This window comes from Alexandromys fortis, unplaced genomic scaffold (assembly GCF_014885135.2).
Source record: "Alexandromys fortis isolate MF-2015 unplaced genomic scaffold, M_Fortis_MF-2015_v1.1 scaffold_1, whole genome shotgun sequence".
Taxonomy (NCBI): Eukaryota; Metazoa; Chordata; class Mammalia; order Rodentia; family Cricetidae; genus Alexandromys; species Alexandromys fortis.
This window is the reverse complement of record NW_026067927.1, coordinates 15342274-15366332: the sequence shown is the minus strand read 5'-3', so window position 1 is coordinate 15366332 and position 24059 is coordinate 15342274. Positions and strand designations below refer to the sequence as shown.

Genomic DNA, 24059 nt, shown 5'->3' with positions numbered 1-24059 from the left:
ATGATGGAGGAAGGACATTGGTTAATTATAATAAAGAAACTGCCTCAGCCCTCATAGGACAGAAAATTAGGTAGGCGGAGTAGACAGAAGAGGATGCTGGGAGAAAGAAGCTGAGTGAGGAGTCGCCATGATTCTCCCGCTCCAGACAGACGCAGGTTAAGATCCTCCCTGGTAAGCCAGCTCGTGGGCTACACAGAATATTAGAAATGGGTTAGAACAATATGTAAGAGCTAGCCAATAAGAAGCTGGAACTAGCCGGGCCAGGCAGTGTTTGAAAGAATACAGTTTCTGTGTAATTATTTCTGGGCATAAGCTAGCCATGGGGGCGGCCAGGTGCCGGGGACGCAGTCCCGCCGCTCCTATTTCAACATATATATCTTAAGTATTATAAACCTTAGCAGGAAAAAAGTAGAAACATGTTGTAGGTGGTAGCAGGTGCCTTTAATCCCAGCACTCGGGAAGCTGAGGCAGGTGATCACTGTAAATTTGAAGCCAGTCTTGCCTACACAGTGAGGTTCAGGCTAGCCAAAAATACAGAGCGAGTCTTGGTCTCAAAAAAAGGGGGGGGGCTCGAGAGATGGCTAAGTGGTTGAAAGCACTTGCTGCTCTTCCACATGGGGTCAATTCCCAGCACCCACATGGTGTTCACAACCCTCTATAACTGCAGTTCTAGGGCATCTGACGCCCTCTTCTGGCCTCCTCGGGGGCAGGCACATGCACGGTGCGCAGACAGACATGCAGACACACATGCAATAAAATAGAAACAATCACACAAACAAAAATCATGACTGCAAATGAATAGACAGAGACTCCAGGGGAAAGGGCAGCAATTTCTGAGACAGACCCAAATTTCTATGAGGAAAAGGGCTTATGAAAATCACTTATCAAACAGCTTCTCCATTCAGAAACAGAAAGAGAACCACCTGGAAAGAAACACAGGAATCTCTTCCTCCTGCCACTTGCCAGGATGAATTCCAAACAGATGAAATTTTGAATGTAAAATAACAGAAGAAAACCCAAGACACAATTCCGTCATCTGAAGGTGAGGAAGGCTTTTGTATCTAAGATTAAGCATTCTAAAGTCATCAGAGAAGAGTCAGTTGACTACCTAAAAATATAAATGTGTGCAGCATCAAGATAGACTGACAAGATGGCTCAGCAAATAAACAGGCTTGCTGCCAAGCCTGGCAACTTCAGTTCGATCCTCAGAACCCACAGGGTGGAAGGAGAGACCAGACTTCTGCAAGCTGTCCTCTGACCTCCACATGCCCACGGTGGCAAGCACACACCAACTACCAAAGACCAATGAAAAATAAAGAGCTGGGTGGTGGTGGTGCACACGTTTAATCCCAGCACTCAGGAGGCAAAGGCAGGCGGATCTGAGTTTGAGGCCAGCCTGGTCTACAGAGCGAGTTCCAGGACAGGCTCCAAAGCTACAGAGACACTGTCTCTAAAAAAACAAAAAAGAAAAGAAAAGAAAGAAAGAAAAAATATAGTTTTTTTAATAGTTGTGTATGCAAGAGTGTAAGGGAAAAATAAATTTAAAAAAACAGTATGGAGACAGGAGTTGCTGGCAGTACTCATTGTTCCTGTCCAGCTTTCTGCCCTTTGAATATACCTAATAATTTTTTTTTTGATTTTCAAGACAGGGTTTCTCCATAGTTTTTGGTTCCTGTCCTGGAACTAGCTCTTGTAGACCAGGCTGGCCTCAAACTCACAGAGATCCGCCTGCCTCTGCCTCCCAAGTGCTGGGATTAAAGGCTTGCGCCACCATTGCCCAGCCCTAATAAATTTTTCTTTGGAAGAAAAAGAAGCTGGTCAATGGTGGTATATACCTGTCATGCCAGCACTTAGGATGCAGAGGCAGGAGGATCTCTGTGAATTGGAGGCCAGCCAATTCTACAGAGTGAGTTCCAGGACAACCAGAGCTATACAAAGAAACCCTGTCTCAAAAAAAGGAGGTGGGGGAGGTGACAGTAATGCTACATTGGATCCAACTGTATTCAAAACAAAATACTAATCCCTGAGATGTAAACAGCTTCTAGCAATAAAGGAGAAAAGCCACTACTTCTAATTTTGACAAAGTAAAAGACTTGAGTAAGGCAGTATACTTCCTGCTCTGTGTTAGGTCCCCAGCATGGCATACATTGGACAAATTGGTGCACACCTATGAGCCCAACAATTGTACACCAGAGTAAGGGGAATAATTCACTCTCAAGTGTGAAAGACTAGCTAGCAGGTAAGGATCAGAAGTTCAAGGTCATCGTTGACTATTTGGTATACACAGTGACTTCAAAACTGGGTACTTAAGAACCTGTCTGGAGAGGGAGAGAGGGGGGGGGGAGAAAGAGCTGGGAGTGTCTTTAGATTTCCACCTGAGATTCCAGACATTTCCTCCTGCCCCCTCCCCATTTGTTTGTGACTGTTCCAGTCCTAGTCTCTTGGAGATGCTAGTACATACCGGGCGGAAGCTTAACAGATGGGAGACGCTATCTATGCAACCATGGAGAAAATGTCATCCATGCCAGGGTCAGACTTTTTGGTGATACAGCTGTTTGGGGGTCATCCATGTGCCCGTGAGCCCCTAATTTCTCGTCCATGTGCCTGTAAATAAACCCAATAAACCCACTGACTCAACAAGCCAGGCTTGGATGGGTCATCACTGTGGGCAGTCTTCGGGGCCCCATCTGAGCTGAGTATGACTCCTGCTTATGCCACCTCAGAAGCTAACACAACAGTCAGGAAAAAGCCAGTCAGGCGGTGGTGGTGCACGCCTTTAATCCCTTCACTTAGGCGACAGAGGCAGGCAGATCTCTGCTCTACAAAGTGAGTTCCAGGACAGTCAGGGCTACACAAAGAAACCCTGTCTCGAAAACAAAAACAAAAAGGAAGTCAGAAATGGTATTTAAACGCACCAATTAAGGTTCTTTCCGAACGCATTCAATTGACAGCCTTACCAAGTCATTGTTGTTTGTATATCAGATTGGTACAGAGCCAACAACCTGACAACGGAGACCATTGATGTGGCAAAATGGTAATTTCTCTTCCAGAGCTGATACAGGTGAAGTTTGGCGCTTACTTTGTGGAGGAAAAGTTGGCACCATCTCTCAGAATTGCTAAAGCAGATACCTAGTAATCAATCCCAGGTCTGGGAAGCCATCCTGCAGGTGGAATCCACACCTGCAGAAAGGCCACACGGGTAAGGTTCTTCTTCTTCGTGCTTTCTGATAACAGAGGGAAACCAACCCACATGTTCACCACGCGGGAGCACAGTGCATTGTCCTCACTAAAATGAAGTCCATGTCAGTGTGGATTCTCGCTGCCAAGTCTGTCCAGAGGAGCAAAGCACTTTATGATGTGTACATATATGTTTGCTGTATGTACTTAAAAAGCGGCCTGTGTTAGGATAATTGACGCTCAAGAGTCAAAAACCAGCAGCTCCGAATTTTCTCACAGCCAGCAATGCATTTTTAAAAGAAGATAATCCAGGCCAACGAGATGGCTCAGTCAGTAAGCGCACTTACTGCTACCAGGCCTGATGACCCAAGTTCCCTCTCCAATACCCACATGGTGGAAAGAGAGAACGTGACTCCTGCTTTCATACATGCACCGTGGTACATGCACAAGCACACGTGTACACACACACAAGTTTAAAACTTAGAAAAGAAATCAAATGAAATGGGGTGGGAGAGCTGGCTGCTCTTGCAGAGGACCCCAGTTTACTTCCTGGTTCCCACGTTGGGCAACTCACAAGCCCATAACATAACAAGTGTAATGTTAGTATCGTACAATCCGATGCCCTCTTCTTGCCTCTATGGGTGCTTGCGCACATATGCATATACCCACATGCAAACGTATATATGTTCACCAAATTAAAATTAAATAAGGTATTAAAATAAAAATAAAACTTGATCTTAACTCAAGTAACTCTACAGTTTTCTAAGATTTCATTTTTGTTTTTTAAATTCACATTTGCTAGTTACGGTTATGTGCCTGTATGTGCCGGGTGTCTGGGTGCCGGGGCCTGCAGAGGCCAGAGACCTTAGATTCCTCTGGAGCTGGACTTACAGGTGGTTGTGATCCATCTGCTGTGGGTGCTGGGAACCCAGCACAGGTCCTCTGGAAGAGCAGTGTGTGCTCTTCACCCCTGAGCCATCTCTCCAGCTCCTAAGTCTACAATTTGAGGGACTTTTTGCCAGGGAATAATTCTGTCATTTAGTAGACTTTCTGTCAGAGTCATAAAGCAATCTGGAAAATGTATGAACTACAAGTCCAGAAGTTCTGGGGAGCAAGCCTTCGGGAACCAATCAGTTATCACATGGGCCAGCTAATAATCTAAAACCAGCTACCTGGCAAGGGCAAGGACTGAGTGCTTATGGGATGTTTGTGGTAAAAGACCTTCCCACCATTGTTCTTTGCTGTGTGGTTTAAACCACACAAATTTGTTACCCAACCAAAATATTAAATAGGGAAAGAGATAAGTTCTGAGCTCCTAAGCCTTCGTTGAGACCCACAATACCTATCCGGTTCCTGTTCTCATTTGTCATTAGAATACTCTGTCATCAGATAACGCTAAACACTCCCTAGCAGTTTTAATACCTGTAATAACTCACTGACGCCCACTACACACGTCTTACATGGCTATTATTCCTGGGAGACAGACAAGATGGGAAGAGCCAGACAGCTCAGGCTCTGCTTCCTCGGGGGCAGAGCAGCACTGTAGGCCAGTTGGGAAGCGTAGGCGCAGGGGCCCATGGGAAAGGGACACCAGACTTGCCCTGCTGCGTAACTGCAACTCCAGCTCCAAGGAGGAGAGCTGAGACCTGAGGACCGCTGGGTCCTGCTGGCTTCCAGCCTGTCAGACAAAGCTGAAGCCCCAGGGTCAGGGAGGGACCCTGCTTCAAAGGGCAGGTGGGAAGTGACGGACGAGCTCACCTGGCACTCTCCCCTAGGTCTATGGATAAGGGGAGCTTCACACACTCGTGCCTACACACAGGGATGCGTGCACTCGAGTAAACAAGGGCTAGCAAGATGGCTCAGTGGGTAAAGGCACTGTCTAGGGGTTCCTGGGTTCCAGTCAAAGCTTCTTAAGCCTCTCTTCCCCAATGCTGAGTCCCTGAGCGAGACCCAGAACTTGTGCCAGTCTAAAGGGGAGCACCACCTTGGAGTCAGGGGGCTGTCACCGTACGACAGACTGTAACCAGAGAAGAAATACTCTCAGTGCCCAGGCCCTCCCTGTCCATCTGTGTGCGTGTGTGTGTGTGGATTTGTTTGTGCGTGTTCATGTGCACGTGTGTCTGTATTCGTGTGTTCTCCTGTGTTTGTGAGGTCACATGTGTGCACGTAGACATGGCCTCAGGAACACCATCCACCTTGATCAGTTTGGCCTCAAAAATCACAGAGCTCTACCTGCCTTTGCCTCCCGAGCACTGGGATTAAAGGAGTACTCTAGTCACCCCACCTGCCTCCCCCAGCTTATTTTGATACAAGGTCTCTCAGTGGTCTTGAGCTTGCCAATCAGGCTCAGCTGGGCTGTGAGTCCCAGGATCTGCCTGTCTCTGCCCCAATCCCCGGCCCTAGTGCTGGGATGACACACATGTAAAGCCACCTCTCCTGGCTTTACAAAACAATGGGTTCTGAGGGATCTAACCGAGGTCTTCACAATGGCCACAATGGCGCAGTGAGAACTCTACTGACTGAGCTATCTCTGCATCACCTGGTCTTGATGAGGAACCAGACCCGGCTGGAGGCTCCTGGCTCCCAAAGCCCAGTCCCCTAATGGCGGCGTGGCATCCTAGGAAGGAAGCATTACTTTAGCAGTTTAAAGGTCAGTCACATTCACACACTGAAAAGGACACCACACTGTCATTTCAGTAGAGGCAGAAAATGTCTTTGACACAGCCCTTTCCTGTGAAAACTCTCAGCGAGCTATGCCTGTGAAGCCGCTTCCTCCGCCTGCGATAGCAGCATGACAGCGAAAGACCCTTCCCCTATCCCTGGGACAAGACATAGGTGCCCACGCCTGACACTTCTCTCAGCGTTGTCCAGTAGGGTCTGGCCAGCACAGTAAAATAAAACATAAAGTGAACAGACAAGAAGACAAAGGCTGTAAAGGAAAAGGACGACTGTCCTGATTTCTAGACAATTCTACTCTTTTATGGAGAAAACCCTAAGGAGTGTATAAAATCATAAACCTAGCTGGGTGGTGGTAGTGCCTGCATTTAACCCCAGCACTCAGGGAGTCAGAGGCAAGTGGATCTCTGTGAGTTCGAGGCCAGTCTGATCTACAGAGTGAGTTCCAGGACAGCCAGAGCTACACAGAGAAACCTTGTCTCGAGAAACCAAAACAAACCAACAAATAAACAAACCATAAACCTAATCAACGAGCTCAGCAAGACAGAAGCACCACACCAATATATAAAATAAAGACAGTTTAAGTCGGCAGGGTGGCATAGGCTTGTAATCCTAGAACTTGGGCGTAGAGACAAGGGCATCAGTTCAACGATGCCCTTAGCTACACAGTGTGTTTGAGACAAGCCTGAGTAACAGCAGACCTTGTCTCTTTTAAAAAGGATACACCAGGGTTGGCGAGATGGCTCAGTGGGTAAGGACACCTGCCACCAAACCTGCCAACCTGAGTTTTCCCCGAGGGTCACTTAACGGAAGGAGAGAACCAAGCCTTCAGAGTGGCCCTTTCCTCCAGCTGAAGCATGCATTTTTTCCCCAACCTCCACACACCAAGGAGCCAAAGAGTCAGCCCCGCAATTAAGAGTACCTGTTGCTCTTGCAGAAGACCTGGGTTCAGTATCCAGAACCCACATGTTAGCTCACAGTTGTCTGTAACTCCAGTTCCAGAGGATCAAATGCCCTCTTTTGGCCTCTGCAGACGCTACAGACACATGCTGCACAGACATACATGCAGGCAAGACTTTCATGCACATAAAATAAAACACCAAAAAACTATGATATTTCAATATGCCAGCAACAAAGGCCAGAAATAACTGCACTGTCCACCAGGAGATACATGGGTAAAAAAGAGAAACAAATGGTTGTGTCCACATAATGGGATACTACTCGGTAATAAAGAGTCAATTATTAGTATGTACGGTAGCACAAAATAATCTCATATAAACCATACGCATTAATAGAAACCAGACCCCTCAAAAGAAAGAACACCTCTATAAAATATTAATTCTAAACTAGAAAATTCAAACTTGTCTATAGCAACATAAAGTAGGTTAATTACAGTTTAGAGATGGGGTGGAGGATGACACAGGCCTCAAGACAGTGTGGCAATGATTGATACATCCCTTATCTTTTATCCCATCTTCCCCTTTCCCTCTTCCCCCTCCCTTCTCATCTTGATGATAAAACACATATTCAAAACGGAACATGATATTCCAGTTTCTGCAGTTTATTTCATGGCTACTTTACTTCTGTATTTTGGGGTTTAAACAATGTTTCTGGATTTTATTTTTATTTTGTTTTTTTTTGTTTGTTTGTTTGTTTGTTTTTTCGAGACAGGGTTTCTCTGTGGTTTTGGAGCCTGTCCTGGAACTAGTTCTTGTAGACCAGGCTGGTCTCGAACTCAGAGAGATCCGCCTGCCTCTGCCTCCCAAGTGCTGGGATTAAAGGTGTGCGCCACCACCGCCCGGCTTATTTTTATTTTGTATGCATGGGTATTTTGCCTAAGTGTGCAGTGTCCTCAGAGACCAGAAGAGGGCGTCAGAGCCCCTTTTGCTTTGTTAACTGTATATGAACTGAAGTACTTAGGAAAAAGGGAGGTAGAATAAAGGTTACCCCAGGGCTGAGTGATGGAGTGGGTGGGGAACGGAGAACTATTTAATGGGTAGAGTTTTTGTTCAGAGACAAAACTAGATAGCAATGGTGGTCACACATCCTGCATGTATTAATGTGACTGAATCACTCGCTTAAAACGGTCAAAGGGGTGGATTTTATGTTATATATTTTTTTAAATATTTTTATTTATTTATTATGTATACAATATTCTTTCTGCGTGTATGCCTGCAGGCCAGAAGAGGGCACCAGACCTCATTACAGATGGTTGTGAGCCACCATGTGGTTGCTGGGAATTGAACTCAGGACCTTTGGAAGAGCAGGCAGTGCTCTTAACCACTGAGCCATCTCTCCAGCCCTGTTATTTATTTATTATGTATACAATATTCTTTCTGCGTGTATGCCTGCAGGCCAGAAGAGGGCACCAGACCTCATTATAAATGGTTGTGAGCCACCATGTGGTTGCTGGGAATTGAACTCAGGGCCTTTGGAAGAGCAGGCAATGCTCTTACCCTCTGAGCCATCTCTCCAGCCCTGTTATGTATATTTTATCACTATTGTAAAGTTTTTAAGAGCACTAGACATGGTGATGCATGCCTGTAATCCCAGTACTTGGGAGACGGAGCCAGGAGGATCAGGCATTCAAAATCAGCTACGTAATTGATTTGAGGCCAGCCTGAGCTATGTAGGTCATGTCTCAGAAAGAAAAGAAAAGAAAAGAAAAGAAAAGAAAAGAAAAGAACTCAAAAGGAGGCTAACACGATGTCCCAACAGGTAAAAGAGCTTGCTGCTAAGTCTGGTGCCCTGAGTTCAATCCCCGGGAACCACACAACAGAAGGAGAGAGCTGACTCCTGCAAGTCGTCCTCTGACCTCCACACACCACCATGGCACACGTGCATGTGCACATATGCATGCAATAAATAAATGCATGTAAAAAGCTCTTTAAAAACTCAAAAGGGTTCGCCTATAAGTAGATCCTTGGAAATGGGGCGGGATGCTAGGTGTTGAACCAAGATCTTGTGCTTGAGAGGAAAAACTTCTTAGCCTCCCTCCTGGCGTTAGGGGGGGGGGGCTCTATTTTCAAAGAGACCCAAAAAGGCTCTCATTCCCACAAGACTAGACAGCTTTTCATGCAGCCAGGACCACTGGGACTCAGGCCCCCATCCTGCCACAGCTTAGCCGCCCTTAGCACCTGCTGCACTGGGCACAGGAATGCCCTCCCGTCCCCACCAGCAAAGAAATCATCTCCACACCTGTATGGACACACACACACACAGGTACCCACCAGCACACACTCCTAAACATACAAACATATACACACATTGCACATGCACAAGTGCATACACACTCGCACAGACAAGGCAAAACACACACGCGCGCGCGCACACACACACACACACACACGCCTGTGAATGCACATCCTCACAGCAGCCATTGAGCCACACGAGGCTACCAACTGCTGTCTGCCCCCAGCACCTGTTAGTCAGTCCCTGCTCTCCTCTGTTAACGCAGCCTGCACCTTGCCTGGCTCCCCTCTCCCCTCCCCGTCTCTTCCTCCCTTCCTTTTTTCTCCCTGCCGCCACCTCCTCCTCATTCCGGTCCACCGGGCACAGCAGATCAGATGCCAGGGACTTGGACTGAGCTGACTGCTTTTTCATGACTTCAAGAATGTTCCTGGAGGGGAACAATGGAGACATGGGATTCTTGGTGAACAGAGCAGCTTTGTTTCCTGTTGTTGGGGTGTCCTCCCTGCCCCCGGCATGCATGGGGAAGTTGGCCTTACACTTGTTGACTTTGGGTTCATGTCTCACTTTTCCGTGGATGCTGCTGGGGGCACCACACCCTCGCCTATCCCCAGGCCTGGCCCTCTCTCTCATTCCAGCTCTGGCCCGGGTTGGCTCTGTTATAGTCACAGAGCCACAGAATTGATCACCCCTCCAGGTTCACGTTTCCAGAATTTCCAGACCCTGCTGGAACAAGAGCCTCAGACTCCAGGCCTCTGACTCTAAGCATTACTTGGTGAGCAATGGAAGCTGAAGAGCCTGCTGGCGAGGGATAGGGTGGCTTTTCCACTCTCCTGTATCTGCGTTGGCTGCTGTGAGGGAAGGCAACTGTGGTCCCTAATCCCCAGGCCAAGTGGATGGGAAGATCTGGGGCCCTGGATGGGAAGCGGTCCCAGCCTCATTCTTCACTCCCCTCGCTCTAGCTCCCCCTGCCCTGGTTACACACAGCCTCCCACCCTACCTCCCATTCATCTGGCAGTAGATACTTTTCAATCAGGTCATGAAGTCCCCGGTTCACTCTGAACAGCAGAGAAAGCCTATATTGCTCTCTTTGCATCTTTGAGAAGAGTGTCTCTCGTGTGCCTAGGGGGTTGGCACACCAAGATGCAAAACTGAATCCAGCAGCTGGCATGGGTGGGAACGCCAAGTTGTGGTGAGCAAGAAGCCAAGAGGGGGAGAGGTGGTTCTACCAGTCCAAACAGGCACAGAGAGGGAGAAGGCGGAGGGGGGCCTCACAAGTAGAGAGAAACCAGTTAGTAGAACGCTTCCCTAAAGTGTTCAAAGCTGTGTGTTCCATCCCAGCTCTGCACACACTAATCACGGTGGTGCGTGCCTCTTATCCCAACACTTGGGAGGCAGAGACAAGAGGATCAGCAGCTGAGGATCATCTTAGATAAACAACCAGTAAGAGACCAGTCTGGGCTACATGAGCTCCTGTCTCAAAACAAGACAACAATAATAACACAAAGCTAAGAAATGGCCACTCACCTCACTCCTTCCACAGACCACCCATGAGAATCTACGAGAAGACTGAAAAAACAAAAAAATCAAAAGAGTCCAGTTCTTCCTGAGGGGTAGTGGAAGCTGATTTTCTGAACGTGGAACACAGCCTAGGGAGGAGGATTGTTACAGAACTTTTTCAGAAGCACTTGTCGCCAGGGTCAATGAGCTGTCGGCCCCGTCCCCCTCAGCAGAGGCTGAGGTGACCGAGCAGATGGGCTCTACCAGCCATCCTCCCTTTCCCAGCCCCCTGCATGCACCAAGCAAACCTCAGCCCTGAAGAGGGCAGGAGGGAGCACGGCATGAGATCACCTTCCTTCATTCCCTGTCAGGGATCTCCAAGCATGTGTGTGCTTCCTTCCAGAGACTTCTCTGTGTTTGTCCCCTGAGCCTCTTGTCACCACACCAGAGCTTCCAGGCACCTCCCTGCCTCCAACGGTAGCACGCTGCACATGCCTGTGGCGAGCCGAATGGCTGGCACCCTGACAGCCACCTGGAACTCAGCGTGGGATCTGATTTGGAAGCAGTCTTGGCAGAGCTGACCTCCATGACTTGTAATCCCAATGATCCGGAGGCTGAAGCAGGAGAATGGCTACCAATGTGAGGCCAGCCTGGGCTGCATTAGCGAGTTCCAGGCCAGCCGGACTGCAGAGGGATGGAGTGTCTAAAGCAACAACAACAAAAATCAAGATAATCTTTATAGATGCTGTGCACTGAGATGCGGCCAGATTAGGAGGCAACCAAACTCGGGTGCCTGGTGTCCTCACTAGAGGGGAGATGCACACAGATAAAAAGCCTTCTGCAAACAGATCATTCAGAGTGATAGGCAGCAAGTCCAGATTGCCAAGCACTGGCCTGGAAGGAGCCATCAGAAGTGCGAATCTGCGGATACCCTGCTTCCAGGCTTCTTGTTTTCAAAACTGGAAGAGCGGGGGAAAAATGTCTTCGTGGATGTTAGCAGAATGCCGATTCATACCTCGCTCAGTCAGTCTGTCTGGGCATCTGGGATCCGGCCTCCTTTTCCTACCAGCTGCGAAGTACCCCACGGTATAGACAGTTTGCTTCCTGTTACCAATTGTTAGCCTTTTGTAATCTGCTCTTTTTTTTTTCTTTAGGCATTTAATTTTTATGACATGTGTTCATTTATTTATTTGAGCTTGCGTGCACATGTGTGTGCATGTACATGCTTGCTGTGGCACGTACGTGGAGGAGGCCAGAGGACAACTTACGGGAGCAGGTTCTCTCCCTCCACCCTGTGGGTTCGAGCGATCAGCTCTCCAGGCTTGGCAACAATCACCTTTGCCCACTTGGCCATCTCACCAGCCCCCTTTGCAATCTAAATGTTACACAAGCTAGGCTCAGCGGCTATCTATGCAGACAACTCTGTGCAGACTTGGCTCCTGTTGGGAAGCGGAATCCCTGGGCCAAGGATCCGGAAGTACATCAAGTGCATTTAAATGTCTGAAAACTAATGGGACACCCATCCATCCGAGGAGATCAGAATAATTTATGTTTTGGCAAGAAACCTGGGAGAGTTGTTTAATTTGGCTCAGTCTCTTGTTTTTTCTTGCCTTTGTATGTTGTCGTTCATGTTCCCAATTAACAGGAGTGAGCCACAGGGCCTGGACTTTCCTGTGGTATCACTACAATGCAATAATGTTATTCTTTGCTGTTGTTTTGAGACAGGGTCTTACTATATAGTCCACGCTGGCCTGGATCTAAATGTGTAACCCAGCCTGGCTTCCATCTCAATATCCTCCTGCCCTTGTCCCGAGTGCTAGGATTATAGGTGTGGGCCACTGCACTCAGCTATAATGCAATAAAAATTAAAAAAAAAATTTTATTACAGTTTTTATTTTTAGGGTTTTTGTTTGTTTGTTTTGTGTGTGAGAGTGTTTTGCCTGCATGTGACTGCACACCGTGTGTGTGCCTGGTGCCTGTGGAGGTCAAAAGAATGTTGGATCTTGGAACCAGAGTCACACAGCAAGCAAGGAGGAAACCACTGAACTTAAGCAGATGCAATCACAGAACTCCACAGTGCAGGAAGAATCTGGCAGCAAAAGAGAAAAGCCACATTCCCCCAATCCAGCCATCAGATGCAGCTAAAAAGTCTGAAGAAGGAAGGACTGAAGGAAGGAAGGAAAGAAAGAAGGGAGGGAGGGAGGAAGGCAAAGAGGGAAGGAGGGAGGGAGGGAGGACGCAGGCAGGCGAGCAGGCAGAGGGTAGCATGGTCTGGTTCTGATGAGAAGACCTGGGCATCTTGCAGGTTCAGAGTCTGAACACAGATTCTGTGTGTTTAGTTGAGTATATCAGGGTAGGCTAGCCCCCCTCCCCCCACTGTAGCCCAGAGCCTCTAAGTCTCTAGTCCTAGAGAACAAATCCACTTCAAATCTGCTCAATTATGTGAACCTGTACGTGTCTGTATGTGTATACACATATATATTGAATCTTTTATTTTATTCTATTTTTTTTTTTAAAGACAGGGTTTCTCTGTAGCTTTGGAGCCTGTCCTGGAACTAGCTCTTGTAGACCAGGCAGACCTTGAACTCACAGAGATCTACCTGCCTCTGCCTCCCGGGTGCTGGGATTAAAGGTGTGAGCTGCCACCACTTGGCTTTATTCTTTTTTTTTTTTTAATTTCTTTTGGCTTTTCAAGGCAGGGTTTCTCTGTGTAACAGTCCTGGCTGTCCTGCAACTTACTCTGTAGACCAGACTGGCCTTGAACTCTAAGAGTTCCACCTGCCTCTGCCTCCCAAGTCCTGGAATTAAAGGCACGTGCCCCTTTCTTTCTTTCTTTCTTTCTTTCTTTCTTTCTTTCTTTTTTGTTTGTTTGTTTTTTGTTTGGTTTTGTTTTTGTTTCCCGGTTGTCTCCCAAGTGCTGGGATTACAGGTAAGCACCAACACATCCATGGTTTATTTGATTTTGTTTTATATTTTCGTTGCTGGGGATTGCACCCCGGGCCTTCTACACACTAGGCAAGTATTCTACCACTAAGCTCATCCCCACCCTTGATTCATTTTTAAAGAAAGCTTTAAGAACTATTTTAAACATTAATTTTTCTGGAAATGTCAGGTTTTGCAGGCAGACAGTTGGGGTTCAAGACCTCGTGTACCTCCAACATCTGTCTCAGCCTCCTCCCCACACCTCCCACCTCCGCTTCCTCCTGACAGCCATGCTTCACAAGGCCGAGTCAAGAGTTCAGAACTCCGACGCTATTGTGGCAGTAAGAACGATGTGCCTGCACCATTTCCATGGACAGAGAAAGGTGTGCCCTTCTCTCACCTGCCAAGAGGGGAGCGGCAATCAGCAAAACCAAGCGGCAGCGTTGCCCAGTGTCGCCCAGCGTCGCCCGAGAAGCAGCCCAGGGAGTCACTTTCCTGCGCGTAGGGAACTGCGGAAAGCACCTGGCTCGGGTCCAGCCTCAGCTGGTCCAGCTGGTCTGCAGTCTATGCCTCCTCCGTCACTGGCGCCTGGGACAGCCCCTCTGGGGAAGCTATTGGAAAGAGTACAGAACCATGCCCACCCCGTGCAGGGGGAGGAAAAGAGCCTGAGGGCTACCACCCTCTCCCACTGTGGGACCTTGGGGGAGCCCCTAAGCAGCTTCTCTGTCCATCATAAAGGATCCTTCCCAAAGCTCCACCCAGGGCCTTGAGGCAGCCACTGAAAGAACGGAAGGGAGGGTATGCATGTAATTCCACTCAGTGAGGGGCGCTCCGTGATTGCCCTTAGACCCAGCAGGCAGCAGAGATCTTGAAGTCAGTTTCGTCATCTGCAGTACCAACAACCCCATGTCACCTGGTGGGCTCCCCGAGTCCTGAACTAGTGTCTGTCAGAGGCCTTGCTCCCTGCCCGGCACAGCAGCATGGAGAAGCTCCCCTCTGTCTGCACTCCCAGCTAACAGCAGCATTCTAGATAAACCGCGTCCCGGCTGGACCTCTGCCACTGCGGCTATGAACAGCACTGTCATCCGGCCTAAGAGCAGAGTCAGAGGAAGCCACCGAATCACCGCCATTATGATGGCATTGTAGCCCAGCAGATGATAAAACGGTGCTAGGCAAATTCTGGTCTTGGCATCCCGAGAGCCCAGGGTTCCCAATACATAGTTACCAAAAAGACAAAACAAACTGAACTCAACACAATGGGCGGGACTTTGACCTTTTCATTTGAGAGTCTCTTGTAGCTCAGGCTAGCCTCGAACTCACCACATAGCCAGACCTTGCACTTCTGATATCATGTCTCCCCCTCCAGAGTGCTAGGATTATAGGCATGCACCTTTATGCCAGTTTCTGCAGCGTTGAAGATCAGACCCAGGGTTTCGTGCATGCCAGGCAAGCATGCCTCCAACTGAACTACACTCTAACCTAGGAGTTCGCATTTAATGGAAGAAGGTGGCTCCTGGTCAAGGTCATCGCTGCCATCAGATCTTGTAACACCAAGCAGGTCGAGCCTAGCTCCCAGGGGAGCCAGCACCTACTAATTGTGTGAAACCAGCCAGGCTAGAAGCGGGCAGTGCTGACTTTTTGGTCAGGGATGAGGGTGGACTGAGGCAGCTGGCTCAGCACCTAGCAGAGCGTAGAGGGCAGGAGCAGCCAGCTTGGGAGAGGTGGACAGGGAGTCTCCAGTCTAGCACAGTGTGTGAGTTCAAGTCCCACAGAACGGCTGCTGGCTGCCTCCGGTAGCAACTTAACCCCAGGCCTGGTTCTCACGTGGTAAATAGCCCCTGTCAGGTGGTTGAAGAGAGGACTTGAGATCCTGCCTGTTTACATTAGCACTGGGCATGGCCCAGTTACAGCTGTCATCGTGCGCTGACTGGGGTCAAGGTTTGTCTTCAACTCCTCCAGACCTGGGCTCCACTGTGCACACACTTGTTACATGTAACTTTGCCTGGACTGATCACGTCAGAAAGTACGAAGTCTCAGGGACACCCTGGCTTTGTCCTCACGTCCTCTGGGACTTTCCTCTGCAGCCCACCAGCCTCTCCGACTTGCTTCCATTGACAGGGACCTCAGCAGTCATGAGGCAGCCTGCTCCACTTGCCGATAGTTGGTTCTCTGCCCTGCTAATGCTCCCCATGAAAGCCAGCTTTCTTGCCAGGGACTTTCCAATGCGTGGAATCGACCCATTCATAAGCACTAGGAATCCCCTGTGCGGGGCCGAGTCACTCCTCCGGCAAGGCTGTCCCAAACCCGTGACTGCGGTTCAGCTCTGAACAGCTGCTGAAGACTGAGCGGCTCTTCAGTGCCCAGGTTGGCAATGTTGCTTGCTGCAGCAAGCTTGATTTCCACAGACCTAGACAAATGCTCATGGGTATCGCCCTTCTCAATACCCACAGAATCCCTGTAGGAAGTTTTTGTAAAACTGTGGGTTTAAAAAAAAAAATCCCAGCACTTGCATTGGGAGCGGCCAATGTTCCCTTGTAGTACCAACAGTGCCTGCACTTCCAATCTCTCCATATCGTTCTCTGTCCCCTCCCACCTCTGGAAGCCATCTTAATAGCCATAAGGCAGTCTGGGGATATACCATTTTCATCCCATTGCATGGGTCCATGTCACAGGTGCTGCAGACAGCAGGTAAGAAAACTAGGATTCAAGCCCAAGGCTGTCTGCCGCTGTCCAGATTGCTGCCCCATCCGTACTGCCCAGCTGGTCAATGTCCACTAGAGGCTACACCAAGGTGCAAACTCCACCCATGGCCTGCCAGACTAGGCATCAAAGGAGACGGTTCCCAGGAACTGCGAGCCTAACTCTAGGCCTCACACTTCCCTCAAAGCAACCCTGAAGCCAACACTTGAGCCCAGGCCTGCATCTTGGGCAGGTGAGAGCTGGGCCAAAGCTGCCAGGTGAATCCTGGATTATCATTCGGTCAGAGAACCTGACTGTGGTGCAGATTCTAGAATCTAGTGGGGGCATGAGCAATGGGGCAGCTTGAGGCCAACCAGGCATCTCCATGTCTTCCACATCCCTGCCTTCGTGCATGACCACGGGTAGTTGGGGTCGTCTGGGCCTGCCTTGTTTCTTCATCTGTGAAGTGGGAGAGACTTACTGGAGCTTCGCAAGGAGCCACGAGCATTGACTGAGCGCAGCCACCAAGCACGGCCTACCACAGCTGCCTCCTGCCACGCCGCCCTTGCCTAACCCACACAACTAGCTCGTGTGTTTCATGTCCGGCCCTTACCACTCTGCCCCTTCCCCCTGGAGATGGACAGAGGCGCGAGGTTAAGGGATCAGTCTTCTGAGCGACTCCTTTGAGGACAGACACACCTGGTGTCCAAGTTCCAGTCAGCTTCATAGAGATACAATTCATAATTATTTCAGGGAAGTAAAGGCAGAATCACAGGCATGTGCCACTGTGCTGTGTGAAACATAGAGGGTTGGCGTGCTCTAAATTCGTCCGCCTGCAAGGAAGACAGAGCCCTGCACTTACAACAGGCGTCTGCAGACCACACTGTCAGGAGGGGGAAGAAACACACTGTAAAGGAGAGGCGTGAACAAGTGACCCTGGGCGTTTACACAGGCACGCTCTCACTGCTCCAAGTGTGGCTGCCTAATCAAAGCACCGATACTTATCCACTGAAGGTCTGGGAGAAACATCCAGCCTGTTGGGCTCCATATCAGGCCTCCAGCACAAGAACCCACATTTTAATTCCCTGGGAACAATTCCTGTGCAGTTAGCATGTAAGAGGTGAGGACGTAGGGCCCGATCAGGAAAGTTGCACAGGCCTGGAATCTTAGGACTCAGGAGCCTAAGGCAAGAGGGAGGTGAATTCACAGGCCAGCCTAGAAACACTTGTGTATTTCTGAATTAGCATTTTAAAATGATTACATTTATTTAGTGTGTGCTCAGAAGTGTTGACTTGTGTGTGTTTATGTGCGTGTGTGTATGTGTGTGAGAGAGAGACAGGCACAGAGAGGGACACACACATACACAGGGGAGGGGCAACTTTCAGGAGTCTGCTTTCTCTTCCTACCACGTGGTTCCTGGACACTGAACTCAGACCATCTGGCCTGGAGGCAAGCACCTTTGCCCTCTGAGCCATCTTGCCAGCCCTGGATTGGTATTTCTTATAATCATGTATAATAAAAAGCAGTAAAGCTGATAAGAGGCTTAAGAAATGCTAAGACTGAAAAGTAACTCCTATAAGAAAAACAGAAGAAAGGTTCCATGACTTTGGACTTGGTGATTGCTTCTCAGACAGGATACAAAAAAACTGTAGGTAGCAGGGCTGGAGAGATGGCTCAGTAGTTAAGAGCGCTGGTTGTTCTTCCAGAGGACCTGGGTTTGTTTCCCAGCAACCACATGTTGGCTCACAACTGTCTATAACTCTAGCCCCAGAATTTTGGCCTCTGTGGGCATTGCAGGCACATGGTGCATAGTCTTGCATACAGGTAAAAACACCACCTTACACATACAAAAAAAATGCAGGTAGCCAAAGCAGAAACAGCCAAGTGAAACTACATCAAAATTTAAAGTTTGTGCATTAACTGACATGGGATTAACTTTTAACCAAGAGACATGGATAAAGAAATAAGAATAATTTTAATTAAAGAATGAAGCTGGGCCGGACGATGGTGGCGCACGCCTTTAGTCCCAGCACTCGGGAGGCAGAGGCAGGCGGATCTCTGTGAGTTCGAGACCAGCCTGGTCTACAGAGAAACCCGGTCTCGAAAAAAAAAAAAAAAAAAGAATGAAGCNCACCTGCAGCGTCCAGCGCTCACCTGGCAGCTCACAGCATCTCCGACCCGATATGCACAGAGAAACCCGTCTCGAAAAAAAAAAAAAAAAAAGAATGAAGCTGGGTGGTTGGCAGGCAGATCTCTGCATTTGAGACCAGCCTGGTGGACAGAGTGAGTTTCAGGATAGTAGAGGCTACACAGAGAAACCCTGTCTCAGAAAAAAACAGATAAACAAACAAACAAAAATGAATAAAGAAGATGTGGTGTGTGGGGCGTGTGTGTGTGTAAAAGTTTGTGTACGTGGGACACAACCAACAGTGAAAGGCAGTGTGCAGAGGGAAGAAGCTGTGGATGGACCTCGACAACAAGGGGTTAACACCTGGAATCCTTAAAGAATTCCTCCCAGTGAGAACTTAAACAACTTAATTAGAAGATGGCAAAGGGCTGTTTGCTAACAATCATACACAAATGGGCAACATGCATATGAAAAGGTCGTTAGTCATCGCGGAGACATAAATAAAAGCCTTTCTGAGACACCAACACATGCATTAGGGTGGCTGCTATCAACAAGGACTGCCAGAACATAAACTTTGATAAGGATGTGGAGACACGGGACCCTTGAGCAATGTGTGGCGGGGCCTCAAGAAAAAACGAGTAGATAAGCAAAAAAATGTACATGTATACACACACACCACACACACACACACACAAAATGGACTATCATTCAGCTTGGAGAAGGAAGCGAACCACGCCACACTGTCCAGCTGGAGAAACCTTGAAGACATTTTGCCAAGTGAAATGCACCATTCACAAGAGACTGCAAATTCAGTTAGAGGAGTGGTCAAAATCAGAGGGAGAAAGTAGAAAGATTGCCCCTAGGAGTTGGGGAGAGGGGCTGGGGAGTGGCTAAGCGGGTAGAGTTTCTGTCTGGCAAGATCAGTGGCATAACACTGTGTGTACACTCAGCACCACCACAGAACTGTCAATGGAGAAATGAGCCGGCGAGAAACTGTCTGCAAAGAGACACCAAGGACGCAGGGAAATCAAAAGACAAGGGAGCAGGGGACGTGCTGGCTGTTGATGTGCTGGAAGGAAGGGATGCTGGAGAGGATATGTGAGCGGCCAGGCCAGACAGGAGCTGGATCCCGCTTGTGTGATCTTGTATGGCCGTGTGCTGTGAAATCTGATGGGTCGGTACCCCCAGAAAACTTTAAAGTGGGGGCTGATCTTCCTCTGTGGCTGCCAGGAAGTACCAGGACCTTCCTAATTAAAGCCACGTCCTTTCCTAACCTAGGCACATCCCCCATCCTGGAGAGGGCCCCAGGGGCAGCCTGGCTGGTTCCCCTTCCGGGCCACCATGCATCGAGAGCATGGAAATCTCTGGGAAGCTTAAGAGGCAGGTTCCCAGGCCAAGTACAGCTCAGGTCCCAAGAGATGTCCCACAGTTGAGGGACATGGCTCTCACACACACGCATGCATGACACCAGAACACAGAACTCCCTTGGGGTTGTTCCAGGCCTGGGGACCAGAGTTCTCAGATTTCCAGATTCAGGGAACAGACTGCACTTTCAGACATGATGTCTCTTTCTCCCAGAGCCAAGTCAGGGAGCTCCGGGACAGTTCAGTCTCAGGGGCAGGGGTTTAGAGTAGAGATGGCAGCAGCCATGGCTTCCAGAGACCTCCTAAAGACTTCCAGAACTGCTGTAAGAAACTGTCCCAGGCTGTCACCTAAAGAGATCCATGTGCTCCGGTGGAGGGGCTACAACCAGATCTCCAGAGTCCCAGTACCCAAGTCTCAGGGCATGCCTCCTTGTGCCGGGCCTTTCCTTAGGCTCCCACCCTCCACAGCTCTTTATTTTGGGTGTCACCGAAGCTGAGGTATGGGAGAAGGCTGGTTGCATTCCAGGTTCCCAACACCATCCCACGCCTGGAAGCTGTCAACACAGGATCTCAGGGAGGTCAAGTTGCAATTCTCACTTCTCCAATGTTCTTCAGTGTGGCTCCCACTGACCCACCTCATGTCTTCCCCTGCCCCCTTTCCCTTGCCCAGCTTGGGAGTTCACCAGAACCAGTCATCCTCGCCCAAACTCACTCAGTGTTAGCCCTCGCTGTCCCTGTCCCTTCTCCTAGTCTCTGCTCATCTGGCGCTATGCATTCTTCAGCACAGAGCTTTCCTCAAGACCCGGAGGACAGGATCACCACCCCTACTTTCTACATACAAGCTCCATGCCTATTTCAAAAGCGGAAGAGCCCCTACTTACCTTGGGTTCCCAATACTATGCCCACCTACCCCTCACAAGTTTGTTGACTGAGAAGATGAATGCGTTTCTCTACCTGTCTCTGTTGTTTATTCTGGTACCTTCCCCAAAGCTTTGATGATAACGGGCTAACTAGCAGATGTTTACCTGTGTTGGCTCATGCCAACCATGCACAGGTGTTCACACTTCCATGTCACAGATAAGGCAGCTGGGTACGTGGAGAGATGGCCCATGGCCTCCCAGATGTAGCAAGTAGTACAAAATGCAGGGGGATCCATCCAACCTAACTGGTTGCAGAGCCAAGGCTCACTATGCTGCACGACATGTATACCCCGCAATACACCACAGCAGCTGCAGTGTGGAGACCCGAAGAGGCACCTATGGACTTTCTGGGATTTCCCACTTCTCCGAGATCACTTAGGCCTACACTGTGGAAGATGGCTGTGATGGTGCGGTGTTTTGAATGGGATGTCTGTCCACCATAAGCCTCGGGCATTTGAATGCTTGATCCTCAGCTGGTGGGAATATTAGGAAAGACTAGGAGGTGTGAGCTAAGTGGAGGAAGTATGTCACTAGGGGTGGGCTCCAAAGTTTTTAGTTAGTGAGGTCTCTGCCTCCTGCCCGTGGATCTAGATGTGAGCTCTCAGCTGCTGCTCAACTTGCTGGCCACCATTCCTTTGTTCTGCCATTATAGATTCTCATATCCCAGAACCATAGGCCAGTTAAATCCACTGGTCATGGTATTTCACCATAGCAACCGAAAAGTAACTAATACAGAAGTGAAGGATGAATTCCTGACCTGAAAGGGAGGGAGGCCAGAGCCAGGGGTCATTCAAAGGAGGTTTGAGACCTGACAACCAATTTTCTGGCCTCAGGATGGACAAGAGGTCAATTAAAAAAAAAAAAAAAAAGTCCTCTACCAGCCACCAAGCCTTTACTCAGTTCAGAGGTCTGGAAAGAACATGCCCTTCCCAGACCTTCTCATCCTGCTCTGCTTGGTAACAGCCCAGGGACAGTCCCAGGCTGGAAGAGCTTCCGGGAGCATGAGGTAAGCCAGATGCACTGTGCATACCACCTCCCTCCTAAAACCCCCAAGAAACTTTCTAATCTCTAATGTATATTCAAATCAAGGAACAACAGACGTTATTAGGTAAGAATTCAAGATAAGTCAGCTATGTGCATACAAACCAACCTATTAAACACTACCAAGCTATTAAGCACTATGCAACATTGCTCCCAATTCTTTCCTGAAAAATCCCCTGAGAGGGAAAGTCCCCTCTCACCCCATCCCAGCATCAAGGGCCCAGAAATGAATAATTATGTCTTGTGACTCCTGGTGAAGGAACTAACTCATGTACGATGTGAGTAGCATCACAAAAATGTCCTTGCCCTTTGCCCCAAGTATTCATTAGTGTTCATTCTGGGTAGAGAATACACTCTGGGGAAAAGGAAAAAGAACAGTGATGATAAAAAGGCCAGAATATTTCCGCAGTCCTCCACGGAAGTTAGGTTCCAAAACCATCGAGAAACAGTTGAGCTTCACGGGGAGCAAAGACACCGTGAGTTTGGTTTGTTAATGTGACAAATACCCCCTAGGTCCTTAAAATGATGGTTATGCCAGGCATAGAGGCAGATGCACACAAAGTCTGAAGCTAGCCTGGTCTACAGAGTGAGTTCTAGGGCAGCCAGGGTTACACCGTGAGACCCTGTCTAAAGTTTTAAAAAGGGCAAAATGTAAAAATAGAACTTTACTGTCATTGCAGAAATACTGGCCCCCCTCTGCCGCTCTTCCGTGTGTGTCGCAATGTCAAGGGCAGAGAACCACTCTGTGTGTCATTCCTTAGTCACTGCCCACCTCTTTTTGAGACAGGGTCTCCCACCAACCCGGAACTAGCAAAGCAGGTTAGACTGCCCAGCCAGTAAGCCCCAAGGATCCACCTGTCCCCATCTCCCCAGCATGGGATTGCGAACATGCCACCATGCCCAGTGTTTCTTCACACAGGTTCTAGGGAACCCAGGTCTTCAGTGCCTTGCAAGCGTTTTACAGACAGTTCTTTCTTAAGCCCCGTGTTTCCCTTTCTCTTAAAGATTTTTTTTTTAATTTAATTTTATCTTGAGGCTGGCCTTGAACTTGTTAAGTAGCCAACGATGACTGACTACTCCTCCTACCCCCACCTCCCACGTGCTGGAATTACAGGTGTGTGCCACCGTGCCAGCTAGCCTCAATTAACTTTTGACTAGGAGGTTCATACAAGCAATAATTCATGCACATAGCATATTAAGATGTACAGACCTAAGGCAATCTGCCATTCTCTGGAAGCCAAAACCAATTCAGAATGTGGGTTTGCTCACTGACAAAACTCACACGGCCACACAGGGAAGTTAATTTGAGTTATATGGCTCTGTTTTTCTCCAGCAAGGCTGCCGAAGCAAAGGTTAAAGACTAAAAGCCCGCAGCAGACAGTCTATAGCATTTCTGAGCTTCTCTGTCAGCACCCTCCCGTCAACTCCAGCTCAAGTCTCTCTGACTTGAAGCAGAGTGAAACAGCAGTTAAACTGGTGAGGGAGAAGCATCCATCACAGCGGCCACGTGAAACCAAGTCCCGAGGGCCGTTTCCCTGCTCACCTGCCAGAAACGTGGGCTTCTCCGGACTGCTGGAAGCTTCAAGCTGCTCAGGGCCCGGAGCAGGTGCCTTGGAACTGTGGCAGTAAATGTCCTGTGGGAGAGGCTGTGCCGGCCCCTCAGCCTACAATCCAGTCTTCCCGTCAGAGGGTGGGGAACACAAGCTACAGCAGCTCAGACTTGATTCTAGACCGGGAGCCAGCAAGGGCTGGGCGGGGCGGGGCCATGTGGCCCCAGCCTGTCTTGGAGTGTGGAGTAGGAGAGAGCCTCAAACACAGCCAAGGCAAGGGGACAGAGAGCCCTGAGGGTGAGTATGGGGGTGTCTTTAGAACCCAACCCTCGTCTCTCTGTATATTGGACTGGTTTTTAGGGACAATTCCAGGCCCTCTCCAGAGTACTCGAATCAGACAAGATTCTCTACATTCTAACACTGAACCATAGCTGACGGTGGCTAGGGGAGTTTGTTGGGGTCTCAATTGCTGAGCACCCAGTCGACCCCATCTACAGACAGGGAACTGAGCTCAGGGTGGTGTATCTACCCAAGATTCCACAGCTGGTTCCCGAGGTCTAATCACAAAGCCCGAGACAGCCCTCATGGAAACCTCCGGAGTCTCGGCCACACCTGTAGACTCAGTTACTTTTGCTTGCCTGGTAGTGGTGACTAGGCTGAGTGGCTGGCTCTAGGCGGCAGGGACAGCACCACTTTCTTTGCTAAGTTTTTAGAGCCAACTTTTTCTTTTTTAAAGTAAGGTCTCAGTGTAGCCCAGGTTCGTTTCAAACTTGCTATGTAGCTCAAGCTGGTCTAGAGCTTTGCTTTGGAGTGCTGTGATTCTAGGTGTGCGCTACCGCACTGCCCTAATTTTATGACTGTATTTGGAATAGTTAGGGGTAGCTACCCCTGTTCCCCAAAGGATCCTTCAGCC

At 49.0% G+C, this 24059-nt stretch overlaps 1 protein-coding gene across 5 annotated transcripts in view; it reads right to left on the bottom strand.

Annotated features, from left to right (window-relative positions):
• The window catches only part of Il34 (interleukin 34), a 55672-nt gene extending 32341 nt beyond the window's left edge, over positions 1 to 23331 (bottom strand). For 2 of the 5 annotated variants that reach the window (XM_050143659.1, XM_050143658.1), the window contains exon 1: positions 23140 to 23328. The gene's annotated coding sequence lies outside the window, so the exon portion shown is untranslated. Of the gene's footprint in view, positions 1 to 13864; positions 13992 to 23139 lie in introns of those variants that run through there. The other 3 variants (XM_050143663.1, XM_050143664.1, XM_050143662.1) reach the window with 3 other exon arrangements.
• Between the last annotated feature and the right edge of the window lie 728 nt (positions 23332 to 24059).